The 14,947-nt window shown below is 36.6% G+C and overlaps 1 protein-coding gene across 1 annotated transcript in view; it reads left to right on the plus strand.

Moving 5' to 3' along the window:
• The first annotated feature begins 653 nt into the window (after positions 1 to 653).
• LOC120634369 (neuropeptide SIFamide receptor-like) overlaps positions 654 to 14,947 on the plus strand; it is a 113,295-nt gene continuing 99,001 nt past the window's right edge. Inside the window, exon 1 of the mRNA XM_039904885.1 lies at positions 654 to 814. The gene's annotated coding sequence lies outside the window, so the exon portion shown is untranslated. The remainder of the gene's footprint in view (positions 815 to 14,947) is intronic.

The following is a 14,947-nucleotide window of genomic DNA, read 5'->3' on the forward strand; positions in this document are numbered from 1 at the left end:
AAAATACTGCTACTCAGTTCCTTTCCGTCATAAAACAGAATATTTCGTAAATAACGTTTATGCTTCCGTAGCATTTCCCTAATGTAATTTATGAAAATGGCCACCGAGATTATCAATAAATAGCGATAATCGGGTTTCCAAAATTGGATTTTGTATTTTCGTTACGCTCCATTCCATTGCGATGTAATTTACTATTCAATTATATAAGCTCCTTGGTCTGCCACGAAACCTAGGTTGTAAAATAAATATTAAATAGGTCTGAAGTAAGCGACGAGTGGCTGCACATAAACCATTATCATTATCACCAAATAAAAGGTCCGTAACTGCTTGCTGGACATAGGTATTTTGCAGTTATTTCCATATTAAAATCAAAATCGTCAACCCACCTATTTTAGTGGTCCAAAAGAGCGCTTTAATATTATTAGAGGAACATTTAAACATACATGCAAACGTGCATACAGTATAGAGAAATGTACGTGAAAAGCTTTATCCTGAAAAAAAAACAATTTCATCGTAGTTCCCACAGATAAGACCTTGCGTCAATTCATGGAACGCGTTTTCCCGCTCTGAAATCTTGTTCGAAATGTGAAAATGTTGTTAGTTTGCGAGACTTTTTTCAGGCGACTCAGTAGTCAGTAGCCGCGTGACAAGCGCCGAGGTAGGACGTGTTTTGAGAGTACGCTTGCCGCTGCCATTTTCCCGCGCGAAAGTTTCCGATCAAGCTCAAAATATAGTGACTGATAATATTTTATGAAAGTTCGATAACAAAATTTATAGTGTGTTGGTGTAACGTGCGGATTTCGTTTTTATGTGCGTAAGTACTTAACTATTTTTATTGTTTATTGTTTTCTGAAATTCGTTTTTTAAAAATACATCGAACCGATTTAAAAATATATCATCATAATTAAAAATATAAAAAAAAAATATTTGAATGCACACTTTAGTTTTTTTCAATTATGTTGTTTCATCCTTATGGTTATTATGTCGTTTATTATAATAATTTAATTAATTATAATTAAAATGATTATAACATATCTTAATTGACATATTATGAATTGTTAATTGTAAAGTTCAAATTACAAACCGTGCTTTCCACAAACAGCCACACATAATGGCATGCAATCTTACAACTTAAAAAAAAAAGTAATATCATTCATAACACGTTAAGTATTTTACTATTAGATTTACATTTCGTTTTTTTTAAGACGTGCGGATTAATTTGTTTAATTTTTTGTATAGAATTTAAAAACAGGCCAACACCTTAAAACATTTTTATTTACGCTTATAAACCATATATAATAATATAACTTGTATTGTCACATTACCGGAGATAAAAGAAAGGTTTTATTAATTGCGACGTAATTTCAAACGGCTGGGTGAAATTTATGGCATATAAAATTTATTTATATGAGCTTTTGAGAGCTTTTATGCCTGTCTATATCAATCGCGCTGTCAGCTTTAACTTATAGGTATTAATAAACCGATTTGTTTCGAAAATTTACAGATTGTATGCTTCAACGGTTTATTTATTATGCTCTTATTCTTTTGAGTTATTAATAAACAAGTCGAGACCGGCGATTTTGCGCGCTTTGTGTGACGTCATTTGACGCGTAGGTAGGTATGTTTTATGGCGCTGTTTCGCCATATAAGACGTCACATCTAAACCGATTTTGAGTAGGTTTACCGACCATTTAAGTCTTTTGGGAATCTGATAATGATACATATATGGAGTCTGAAGATGCCACTCTAAGCAAATCACTCTTATCAGTGCAATAGGCCAGAAGACAGTATAATGAAATATTTTATTTTAAGCGGTAGTTTAGTGATAAAAAAATAAAACCTTTGTTTCGGGGTTTGCATAGCTTGCGTTTTGTCCTCGCAGCTTAAGATAAGACAATTAATAAATTAAAAACGTACACAACAAAAGTACCTATAAAAATAAAGAAATACTTCTTCAAAAAAACTTATTCAACTTCACAACATGTATTATTTACAATGTAAGAAACGAAATAAACGATTTTTATTTTTATTTTTTTTATCATAAAAGCAAAAGTGACGGGCAGAAGAAGGCCTGGCATTAGAAGAATATTATGGCTTACAAACCGGAGCCAATGATTTGGAAAAATTTTGATTTGCACCAAATCATTATATAGAGCAGCGGTGTTCAAAGTAGAGGTAGCCCTAATCAATTCGTAAGGAGACGGCACCCTAAGAAGAAGAAGAATAAAGAAATCTTTGACGTTGGTTTTTTTAACATTCCTGGTTTGTGACGAAAACTTTGACATCTTTTCATTTAATAATCTGTGTGTGATCATGGTGATCAAATAAAAATTATGTTTACAATTTTCTCGCTTATTCCTATGAGATATGGCAATATGATGGGTAGACCTAATTATCGCGTGGATTGTCTCGTTTTAGCCCTACTGGTGTGAAACCAAGTTTTATAGTAGCTGTTTGTCCTTCTAGTTACCGACTAGGGTCAACGTTGCTTTACCGATTTTTTAACGGTGTCGCAACTAGGCCACGACGATAGCTTAGTTGTAAAGCAGCGGCCACTCTCAAAACTAATTAAGGTCTGATTACGGTGACAACAGAAAAATACTAGAACAGCCATTTTTGGTCATAGGGTTATGTCACGGCCATGTTGCGAAACTTATATCAAATTCGCGATGGTCGTGGATTTTGTAACAATATTACAAAACATATGAGGCCAATAGTGCGAAAGTGGTCTAACCCACTCATTATCTAATATGAACATTTATGTACGTTTCCTCGAAGAGTTGTATAAAAACTAGCAATCCTGCGCGACTTCTCCGCGTACAATTTTTGATAAGTGTTCCAAATACAAATTTTCGTTTGCTATTCTACACAATTATTCACGACGATCCAACGCATCGCCCACTCTGCTACTTACTTCGTTTGCTCGGCTTTTAAGATGGTAGCGCAAGGTACATATAAAATAGAATATTTGTAATCTGATATTTCCAAAGATTAAGGCGTTTAAACAAAAATGAAACTCATTAGCTTTATTCGTAGTTTAGATGAGGTTTTCGGAGTTTAATTCTTACCAGATCCAGACCTGATATAAAACATAAATCAGGTTAAGTTTAATGTTGTACTTTAATTTTTCTAAAATATTAGTATATATTTTAGTATATATTTTTAGTTATTTCTTACGGTGAACCCGTAATACTTTGAATAGCGTAAAGTGTAAAACGATAGCTCACATTGTATTCAGTGGCGTGCATAGAGGACACAGGTTTTTTGTAGGGAGTTCCGAAATCATGGTCCTGGGCCGCTTGTTTCCAGCGATTCTATTGATGTCGTCTTTCCAGCACGTTGGGGGCCGACCAACGCCCAAGGGTGCGAGGTCGCCATTCCAGCACCCTGAGAACCCAACGTCTATCTGTTCCCCGAGCTATGTTCCTATTCTAAGTGTGTTGTAGAACTATTTCGTACTTAAGTGTTTTTTTTGAGTTAACCCACTTTATTGCTTTATTAATGATTAATGATATGGTTTTGCAACATTTATATGCAGATATTTCCTAATAACTCACATTCATCTAATAGCCATGTTTGAGGGTCAAATTTATACTATACTGAGAAGAACCAATGTATTAATCAAAGAACCTTTGATTTTTGCACCTATTTATGCAGAATGCATAAGTATTTAAACTAAAAGTACTGACTGTTATTATAAATGTGAAAGTTTGGATGGATGTTTATTGGACCTTAGAATTTTGGACAGTACATTGAAGATCTGTTTGGGGTGAAGTGTAAAGATTCCAGAGGGTATACAAATATTATATATAATAATAAAAATATTTTACAATTCTATTTAACTTTCTTTAATTCTCAAAAATAGCATTAATTGCTTCATGTACTCGTTCGTACGTAACAGATTTCATGACCTCCAGTGGAGGTATTGCAATAAATTTATCGAAATTATTTTAAAATTAAATAATAATAGTATATTATAACACAATCTAAAAGCGTTGATAGCCATGTGGTTATGCCTTTAGCTTCACTTTTGGTGGGGCCATCGTTCGTACCCCGGTTTTTTAAGTTATGTGCGTCGGAAGCAATTAATTATCACCTGCTTTGACGGCGAAGGAAAACATCGTGAGGAATCCTGCATGCCTGGGACACAGAATTAGAGAACATACAGAAACCGTGTACACGAATAATATTGAAGAATCAAAAACCACTCCACTTTAGTAGTGTTTCTCGAATAGGCGGTTCGTCATTTCATGCCATTTAGCAGTTGACAGTAATTATTTTACTATTGCTCTATAAGTTTAATATAAAATGTGAAAATGAAAAAAGTTTGAGAGCCATTCTTCATTCCGCGGGTGTAAAGTTAGACGTGCGCGGGTAATTTCTGCCGTTATGGACACAATGCACTTCATGCAATAATGGCTCAATGAGGTTTCTGCATGTTTTCAATTCTATGGCCTTGGAGTTCTCAATAATGTTCTCATAGGTGTATCAAGTCCATCAGGCCGCACAAGGCCAAGTTTTGGATTACGCCCTAAACCCTTTTCATTCTGAGACGAGACCCGTGGCGATAACGGGTTGATTATGATGATGATGAAAAAAGTTTCCAAGCTTCAAATGTATAACAGACAACAACGAATATAAAAAAAAAAAAACAAGGATATACATTATTCGAACTCACGTCAGTTTAAAAAAAAAAACAAAACGACTAGATAACAATTTATTTGACTTTTATCAATTTATATTTCTATTATGTAAAAATTGTTTAGTATCGATATATCTGTATCGGCGTCTAAACGGCGAAAGAGATTTGTCATAACTGCTATCTGACAAACGATATTGAGACTTTAAACCAGTGCTTCCCAAAATTTGGAATATTATTTGCCAATATTTCCATATCAAATCTACGAATTTTCGCGTTTATAAAAACTAAGATGTTTCACTTATTGCAAGAAAAATATGTCGCTACTATTTAAAGTTATTTAAAGTGCGGTTATTTATGCGTGATATCATTCGGAAATCCGTTTGGACACTTCGCGCCTCTCGTTACTTGGTAACTGGTTAACGAAAACGTGTTCGTATAAAAACCGCAACATGGGCGTACCTAGGGGGTAAGAGGAGGGTAGCGGCCCCCTCTGGACATCTCACAGGAAATGTATGAAATCTCTTAAAAAATGTATGACGGCTAAGATGGAGCAAAAAATACAGTTTTGGCTTAAAACGGCCGCGGACGATCAGGTTTAATAAAAACTCACTTGCCATACACTTGCCTATACCAGAACCATGAACCGCAACACAAAATAAAGTCTGATGATTTTATATCCCCACAACATCCGTACATTTTTGCCACGATTTTTTTCCACAATTCAATATGTGTGTCTCATGCTATATATATAGATGCACGCATTTACTATTTTAATTCGCGCGGTAAAAAATCTGTGGTCTGATGTGTGTGTATGGTTTGAAGTCGCGCAAATGTATAAATATTTCCTTCGCTCCCAAGAAAGTAACCAAAAACGTATTTGTTAGGCAATAGGATATACGCGGAATATAAATCGCGAGAGTGAAAATCGCGCGGAAGTTTTTTGGTAGTTCGCTCTAACAAAAAATTTGCTCGGGTTCCAATGTCCTTCGATTTCAAAGTTGAGAGCCTCTGTCTCAGACTAATAATATCGAGAATGTTGTTGGAGATAGGATGCTGCGTGAGACATCTTTGTGATTTACGTGTAGAATTGTGGAAAATTCGCACGATCTCTAGCGGCCCCTCTATGTAATGCGCTTTTACTTTCGAGTGTGTTTTTTCGGCACATTTGTCACGGCAAACAAACATGATTGAATTTTGCAAACATTGCTCTATGAGAAAGTTTATTTATTTAATACCTACTCGTATTATAAATACGATATGGTTTTTTTTTTATTTATTAAACGATAGGCCGCCCGTTACAATCATGCCCGTTAAAAAGCAATGATGAGGTCTAGGTTGGAGCACGCTTGCCTAGAAAACGCTTATTCACTCTAGCCTTGAAGGTACTCAAATTATACGTGGCAGGAAACACAGTTGCCGGGAGCAGTAAGCATCTTAGCGGTACGTATCAGAAACGTGGATAAAAACGTTTCGTGCGTGTTGATGGAATATCAACCACATAAGGATCCCACCGCTCACGGTGTCTCGCTGTTCTTTGGTAGAACGGGGAAGGAGGAACAAGATTATGAAGTTCCTGAACACACTTACCGAAGTATATCCGGTAATATTGTAACTTATGTACGACACGACAGCTACCTCTTTTCTAATCATACAATTTTATTATTACTCAGTTTTATACTTTTACAGTGGTCATCGTTCATTCATAAAGTTTTGTTCATAAATCATATTTCAATTTCAATTTCATTAAGAACGTTTGACTTCGAATTTCTGGTTTCTGGGGTTTTTCCTCGGTTGGATCAAAAATCATTTTCGGCTTAATTAACGATCAAAATCGTAAATAATCTATGAAATCCAAATCTTAGATCCTAACTTTCTGTTTGACAAGTGACATCATCCGTTGTAAGCGGTGAAATGAATATGATTTTCTTAAACAGCCTCTGGTTTATATTTGTTGCTAGGTCGCAGGCGGCGAGTGTAGATCAGCGTATAGCAAATATGACAAAGGTTACTCAGCTAAATTGTGTAGTATTCATAGCATATATTGAGGATGCAACACAAAATAATGTCCAAATTACTTGGCAAAAAAGAAAACACAATCAATTCCAGAAGCTAAATAGTGTAATGTCCATAGTAAGTATCGAGGAGGCTAGTGGTTACTTGGCAAAATAGAAAACAGAACCAATTTCAGAAGCTAAATTGTGTACAGTTCATAGCAAATATCGACGAGGCTAGTGGTTACTTGGCAAAATAGAAAACAGAACAGATTTAAGAAGCTAGATTGTGTAGAGTTCTTAGGAAATATTGAGTAGGCTAGTGGGTAATGGAATAGTCAAACGATGAATAGGAAATCAATTCGTAGCAAATAATGAGATGGCTGATGAATGACGTTTTAGTGCAGCGCTAACTTGGGAAAAAAAAAATTTGAAGCAAAATCCAATACCTACATTGTGTAGAGTCTAGCGCGCAGGGATTAGCGAGTAGCAAACATTTAGATGGCTGGTGAGTAACGTTTTAGTGAAGCGCTAACTTGGCAAAAGAGAAAAAATATTTGATACAAAATTCAATAGCTTTATTGTTCAGAAATCAGCGCACAGCAGGAATCAGTGACTAGCAAATATAGTGTCTGGTGAGTGACTTACTCGTAATAAAGTCAAGCATCTGTTGGCAAAGAAAAAAAAGTCAAGCAAAATCCAATTGGTATATTGCGTAGAGTTCGTTGCGCAGCACGTATTAGCAAATATCAAGGAAGCTGGAGCTAAACGATAAGTTGGCACAAAAAAAAAAACAAAGAAAAATCCAATAGCTTAAAACAAGGCATCCGCAACTAGCAAATAAAACTATTGCGATAGTTTTATTCAGTTAAAAGTCTATAAGTCTCAATTGAGAGTTACGTAAGTGTGTCGATAAATAAATCTCCCCAGAAGTTAATAGCGGCTCCGGGCAGGACGTGCGGGCATCTATTGCAACCATAAATACAAACAATTGAGCTGGATTACAGTTCATGCGGTCACTCCACTACGTTTAATATACCGGTAGGAACGGAGCATGCATATTAAGCTGAGCTTGTAGATTCCTTGTTGTATTGTTTTTAATGGACGTGTTTGACGCGGTGCGGGCATCTTGTATCTATGAATGACTCTAGACTTCCTAAGGCCGTATTCTACTCAGAACGCAAGAAAGAAAAGCGAAGATCTGGTGGTCTTGCTTTCGCGCTACAGGGATGTTACAAGCGCCACCTAACAGAGGCTTGTGTGGCACAACTCTGTCAATAAGGCCGTTAAGACCTTTGAAGACCTCGACACGAAACAGAAATAGTCAATAGACTCCAATGTTTGGAACACCGTCGCAAAGTTGCCTGTCTTACGGTGTTCTACAAAATATATTTCGGAGAGTGTGCTCAGAAACTATTCAATTTGGTTCCTTCTTCACTTTTCTACCATCACACTGCAAGGCATCTTAAGGATCTGCACTCGTACAAAGTGTTTTGCTTCCTCGTTCGCACCGCAAAGATCTGGAACGCCCTTCCGGCTTCCGTTTTCTCCGAAACCTATAATTTGGGTTCCTTTTAGTCAAGAGTGAATTGGCATCTCTTAGGTAAGCGAGCTCCACCTTAGGCCGCATCATTACTTATTTTCGTCTATAGATTTAAAATAAAAAGAAGACCCCAAACGCCCAAAACAAAAACCCAGCCGAGGTTTTCCTATACCTACACATACAATACAGCCGGCAGCTATACACTGTGCGCCATCCAACCGGATTTTTAACGTCGTCCTGTTGTCTAAACCTGTAAAATTTCGCCATGATCGGTGCAGTTGATAGGTGATTTATTCGTACGTCCTAACTTCAAGGCTGGTGAGTAAACCTATTTCTGATGCCTGGATGTAGTAGGAAAACAAAAAGAAAATAACGTAAGTAAAAGGTGGCGGTCTAAACGTCTTGTTGTCTTGTAATCAGCTATAGCAAAGCGTGGCAGAGCGTATAGCGATATTCTTTTTAAATGTTACTTTTAAGTCAGTAGTTTTTTTTTTCATTTTACGATTAGGCTGCATCATAACTTGCCAGTGTCATTGTAGTCAAGAGCTAAATTTTGGGTACAGGAAAACAGCAATATCGCCTGGTGATGATGCGGTCTAAAATAGTAGTAGGCTTACCTGTTAAGGGTACGGCAATTATATTAAACCCATACCCTGGTACATACGGTGGTAACTAGTCATCGATGAAGCTCGCCAGGCTTTTTATTTTAAAAAAATATTTGGGAAAGTGTGCAAGTGTTCTTCACGGGACGTGCCCAAAAGGCGTCGTACACGGGAGGCACCGGTGCGTTCTTAGGAGATCCCGGAGCCTCCCTTCATGTGCTGAGGCCGGCAACCGAGGGGGTTTTAGTGGGTAGAAATCCCACATAACCCAATTATTTACAATTCGGGTATCTCGTAATCAGGAGATTTCCCCCCGTCAAAAAAAAAAAAAAAAGGCTTTTTATTTTAACAGAATTAACATTAAATTTATACTATTATGACCCGGTTTATTCTGTTAAATATACCGATTCGAGCGAATACCTCCGATCAGTTTGATGAAATTTAAATGGTACCAATTTAAATTTGGTTCGGTAGTTTTAAAGAAATTACAAAAAACACGAATTTCGAGAGCGAGATATTGAATTCCATTCGGCATTTCATTAAAACTGGTTTTATTGTTTTATTATTATAATACAAATAACGTTTCCGTCTGTAGTTAGGAAATTGAGGCTGTCCAACCCGGAACATGCCCACGTTAAGTGGTTTTATTCATACCAACTTATGATAATAATATTTAAAACCCGCCAACCCAAATTAGACGAGCGTGATGGTTCCACGCTATAAATGTCTCCTATGGTAGAAGAGGTCTGAGCCCATTATTATGATGCATATTGCATATTTCAATTAGGCTGAGGTAGTACATGTACAGAAAATTTTCCAACATCAAGTCTGACTGGTTGTGGTGTCTCTACCACAGGTTAGGAGAGCACACTAATATTACTACTCATACTACTACTACTACTGCTACTACTACTACTTAAAACGCTATACAAAAATCTGCTCGTTTATGTCAAAGCATTATTCATTTAACTCTTATTATGCGGTTGTTTTTTAGTTCCAATAATTACATAACTTAAATTGTTTTGATAACCTCCTTTGCGCAGTGGACAGCGCTGTGAAGGTTGTGTGTATAGATAAAATAAGTAGAAGGTCCCAGGTTATATAAAATTCCAATTGTATAAAGTGGCTCGACTCGGGGATTGAACCCAGCACCTCCTGTTCTGCAGTCAAACCTGCTCACCGCTAGATAAACGAGGCAGTTTTCAGAACAATATAATGTTAACAATAGGGCCTTGTAACGAAACCTTTGAAGGCACTGAAACTTTTAATAGGCAATATCTCCTTAAAGGAATTCCAGAAGTGACAAAGTGGCCGCTGCCCTTATTTTAGATTAAACCAAAAAAGGATATCCATCAAAAATATATTAGGGCAGTGACGTAGCCCTAAAACTAACAGTTTAGGAAGAATTCATTAATTATTATTCATCACGTAGACTGGATTGTTAAACGAGTTATCCTAAATGAAGTGCAATTAAACCGAAATTTTCCCTAAGAGTCCATTGAATTATTACGCAAGAGGTTTAAGGGTAAAGAGGTGTTGTGGGGGTCTAATGCCCCTTTTCACTTAAGCTAGGAAAAGCTTAAATCGGATGCCTTATGATTTTGGTGATGTGTAAAGAGAAAAAACGTTCTATCCACTCTTAGCTGGTAACTAACGATGTTAGACGCCATCTATACTTACGACACCGATTCGGCGGTCTCCTAATCTGACACATGGTAGAAGAAAAATATACATTTTCTTTTTTTAAATAACTTTGAAACCATACTAAAAAATTTAAATATGAGAATACAAACACAGAATACCCCACCTTGCGGCAAGAACTATAAACAAGTTAGGTTATATTGTGAAAATCGATTGGTGAAAGGTAAATGTATGCCTAAGAATCTTTTTTGATTAGCGTTACTTACTGGCATTTCCTCTGGGAAAAATAGCTCTTATTTTGTTTTCTTTCAAAGGAAATGTGCCGTTTAACACGTACGAGTTTATTAACTTATACAAATATATCAACTACGAACTGATGCGTGTTTATCGGCGTTCACGAGATATTCCTTTTTTCTTTTCCTATAGTAATAATTGGCTCAAGCAGTTTGCCAACATGATGTCGCCGGTTTAGGTGTTAAAACCCTTGTTACGTGCACATGGGTTTTACATTACACCTGCAATTCAGCCTTTTGGACCGGAAAAACATGGCGGTAGAAGAGCCAAATGAGCTCTGCCACAAAAACCTCAATTGTTCCTAATACCTATTTGTTTATTACAGCGATATGCCTTGCATGACTGCATCCTCCTTTAGGATCGTTTTGTAGTGGTGTACGCTGTGGTCTTCTAAGTAGATTGTCCTGGTTCGTGACTAGGACCATCGACAAAGACCCGCTTATTTGTTAGCTGAGCGATTTGAAATAAGGTAGGATGCTACTAAATCAAAGTAAATAAAATGTTAATAACGTATACAGGGGTTGCCAACCTTTTTAAAGCCAAGTCGCTTTTGCAAGTTATTCTTAATTTGCAAAAGCGCCATGGCTATGAAATCGGCGCGCCGACCTTGCTAGTTAAAATAGATAGGTACTTGTTATTAGGCAGATAGGCGTAAAAAATATATCATCCTCATTATGAAACTAATAAAACCATAATAAATAATTAATGTTAACAAACCATTCAACAAAAGATTTAGGAAGAATAAAACTACAAGCCTTGATTTTATGAAGTACAGACGGAGGGCCTTGCGTTGCTGTGTACCTCTATATTTAAACGGCGTCTGATAGTTATTTACAGCGAAAGAAAATTATGTTTTTCTTGACAATATTTCTGACTCAGAATTAAGAACTATATGTTCTTAACCGTGCAACGTTTAAGCATCAAACACGAAGCGTTTCTAGAACGCCTGTTTCATTCCATTCAGCAGTTGACAGTAATTATTTTACCTCTATTGTTCTAAACGTTTACTATAAATTGGGAAAATGAAAAAAAAATTGTGAGCTAGCAACATTCCGTGGGGCGAACAGTCTTTCGAAGCAGAGCTTTTTCACTGTTTTTGGACACAATGCAATAATGGCTCGATGAGGGTTCAGTATCTTCTTAATTCTATGATTTCGATCCATTGTTATCCGCTCTATGGGTGCAAAATGCCTAAAGGGTACAGAGATTTTTTTATCAGGTCACCCAATAATTGTATAAACCAAGGGCTGGGAGACCAGTAGTCGTTCTACTACTACGAGACGAAAGCGGCAGTTCGATTTAGTAGCAACATTTAACACAAAGTTTTTAGTTTGGACAATTTAATTTTCCGGATTTCGTGTGCATCCGACGTGAACGAGAAAAAGTTTGCAACTGAAATATTGTCTATGCTCTGTGGATTTCAACATTTTTGTTTGCAACCTACTTGAACAGTGTTTGTTGGGTACCGTATCCAAATAAGGAAACTTTATATTTTTTTTTAATTCTACTACATGTAAGGCAGTGACTGCAATCTTACCTGATAAATGATGAATGATGATGCAGTGAAGGAAGGCGGCACGTATTTGTCGGTAGTGGTGCTAGCCGCGGCCAAAGCCTCCCCCCAGAATAGACCAGAGGAAATTCGGAATTTATTAATATTCGAATTGCCCCGCGGGGACACGAACCTAGCGTGCAGGGTGATTTCGTATCTCACAATAGCTGCGACTATATGTCAAATATTTTTTTTTTTTTTATATGCAAGAACCGAACTAGAACCCTACCCAGGAATCGAATCCAGGACCTTGTGTTACCGTGTCATACATGTTAAACAAACGACCAACAATGCAGTGAGAAGCAAGACCAAAAGATTAGTTACATTCAATACAGGCAGCAATTTTTCAAGCACAATTTATGGACGACCTCAAATAATATATTATATTGAAAGAATATGCCGGGAAGTGGAAATAGAATCTAAATTGGTTTTGTATGATTCTAAAACAACATTTCAAGACGCATCTGAAAACTAGATATTGGATTGTGAATGAATTATTACCTCCTAGAATGTTTAAATTATATTGTTGAATAGAAGCAGGCATTACTTTGCGGAATTCCATCATCATCATCATCATCACTTCAACCAATTGAAGTCCACTGCTGGACATAGGTCTTTTGTAGGGCGGTCCAAAATCCAGCTGGTAACGGGTAGTAGCTTTGCCGGTGGGAAAGGACCAGCACTGCGATCACCAACCCGCATGCCAAGCGTGGTGATTATTGGCATAACTTTGTAATGAGTTCCATGATATACCTACAATAAATATGATATAAAGCTTAATCCACGAAAAACAGACAAAAAACTGTACGGTGTAGTTTAAAATTTTATTTTCTTCAAACGTACTCTCTTCGCACGTTTCACTTAGATACCTGAGCTGAGATTGCAGTCATGGGTTAACTTATGGTGAATTTATTTATAAAATTATTAGAATAACAAAAAAAAGACGTGTGTGTACTTATGTACACGCGTTAGAAGTTATACTTTGGCGTAACAAGATAAAAATCTTTTAAAAATTTTTATATTTCGCCTTATTCTACGTTTGTAGAAAAAACGACACTAACATTAGAAAAAGGTATTGTTTGAAAATTGAAAGTAAACTGTCAAAACTTTTTAGAAAAACTAAAATGTTGACTATAGCTAACTTCATGGTGTCGGTTTTTTAGTAACGATGTGCGCGCGCATCGTAAAAAAATATGATAACCATATTTAACGCGCCAAAAGAAGTATAACTTCAAAAACAGATAAATTGTAGCTCCACTGTAACTTCGAAATGGCTACCTGTTAATGTTACCTATTCGATTTATATGCTCCTTTAAACATTAAATCTGTCTGTCTGATTGCTCCGGCAATCAAACCTGCATAACTATTCCGATTTTAATTAATAAAGCCCTGTATAATTTGGAAGTAAGACATAAAAATTGGCATAGGGTTTTTTGGGAACTTTTCCTTCTAGGTCATACTTTCATAAGGATTTTTTAGTAACTGTTCTTGTATATCAATTTTAATACTATAAATGCATGGCTGTTTGTTTGCCATTCTTTCACGCAGCGATAATATGCTTCAAAAGTAGGCACATACACATGTGTTCTAGTTTAGGTTTCCAGCTCATATTTGTTCAAGTTTCTACTAAATTAAAGTCTAAACCGTAACATAAAAGCTGCACCCAGCTGTATAGAAGCGCGCAGCTGTAATTTATATGTAACAATAGAGAACGGTCAAGAGAATTCCACTGAACGTATGTTATTACTACTTCATCTTTAAACAGTTTTGTTTGGAAAATATTTTTGAAATACCCGGTTGGAGCGGTGATATCCCAATAGGAAGGACTTCGACTTTACTCTCAGGGGGGGGGGGGGGGGATCTAAGCACGCACCTCTCACCTTTCTTAGTTACGTGCGTTTTACGCAATTAAAATATCACTTGCTTCAACAGTGTAGGAAAACATCGTGAGGAAACCCTGCATGCCTTCGAGTTCTACATATTGCTCTCAAAGGTGTGTGGAGTCTACCAATCCGCACTGGGCCATCGTGGTGGAGAACGGCATTTACCCGTTTTATAATTTTTATTAGTTAATACCTACACTTGGAGGAATTCTCTGACGTAAAAAGGCATATACTAATTTCGGCATCGATGGTAGGAGAGCCGTAGCTTAATTGGAAAACGCGCTTAGGCCGCGATTGCCAGAGAGTCGCAGGTTCAAATCCTGGCCGTTCCGAAAATTTTTATATGCTTTTTAAATTTAAAAAATTGGCATTTACCCTTTCTCATTTTGGGAGGAGACCAGTGCCTTGTAGTGGGCCGGTAATGGTTTGATATGATGAACCTTGTTGAAAATTAATACGGACACACGTCTGAAACGTCATGAACTTTGCACGATTTAGTGCTCGTAGCATTTAAATATTTTTAGTTTGTAACGTTCTGAAATCAAATCAGGTCATGTCACGCTCTTTACCAGTTTTTTTAAACAACATTTCCCAAATATGCGTGTTAAAGAACAAATTACATCCGCGTTTTGTCTAATAATAGATTGGAAATTACTGAGACTAATTAAGTGGAAACTGGTTGGTTTTCTGTCAAAGAGTCATTAGGGCTGTTTGTATCTTTTGGAGCGATATCAAAGAAGGATTCTTTGAAGTCGGTCGGTGTTGAATTCCGAGTTAAGGTGATTCTTATCTTTTTTAC

The sequence above is a fragment of the Pararge aegeria genome, chromosome 23, assembly GCF_905163445.1.
Source record: "Pararge aegeria chromosome 23, ilParAegt1.1, whole genome shotgun sequence".
Taxonomy (NCBI): domain Eukaryota; kingdom Metazoa; phylum Arthropoda; class Insecta; order Lepidoptera; family Nymphalidae; genus Pararge; species Pararge aegeria.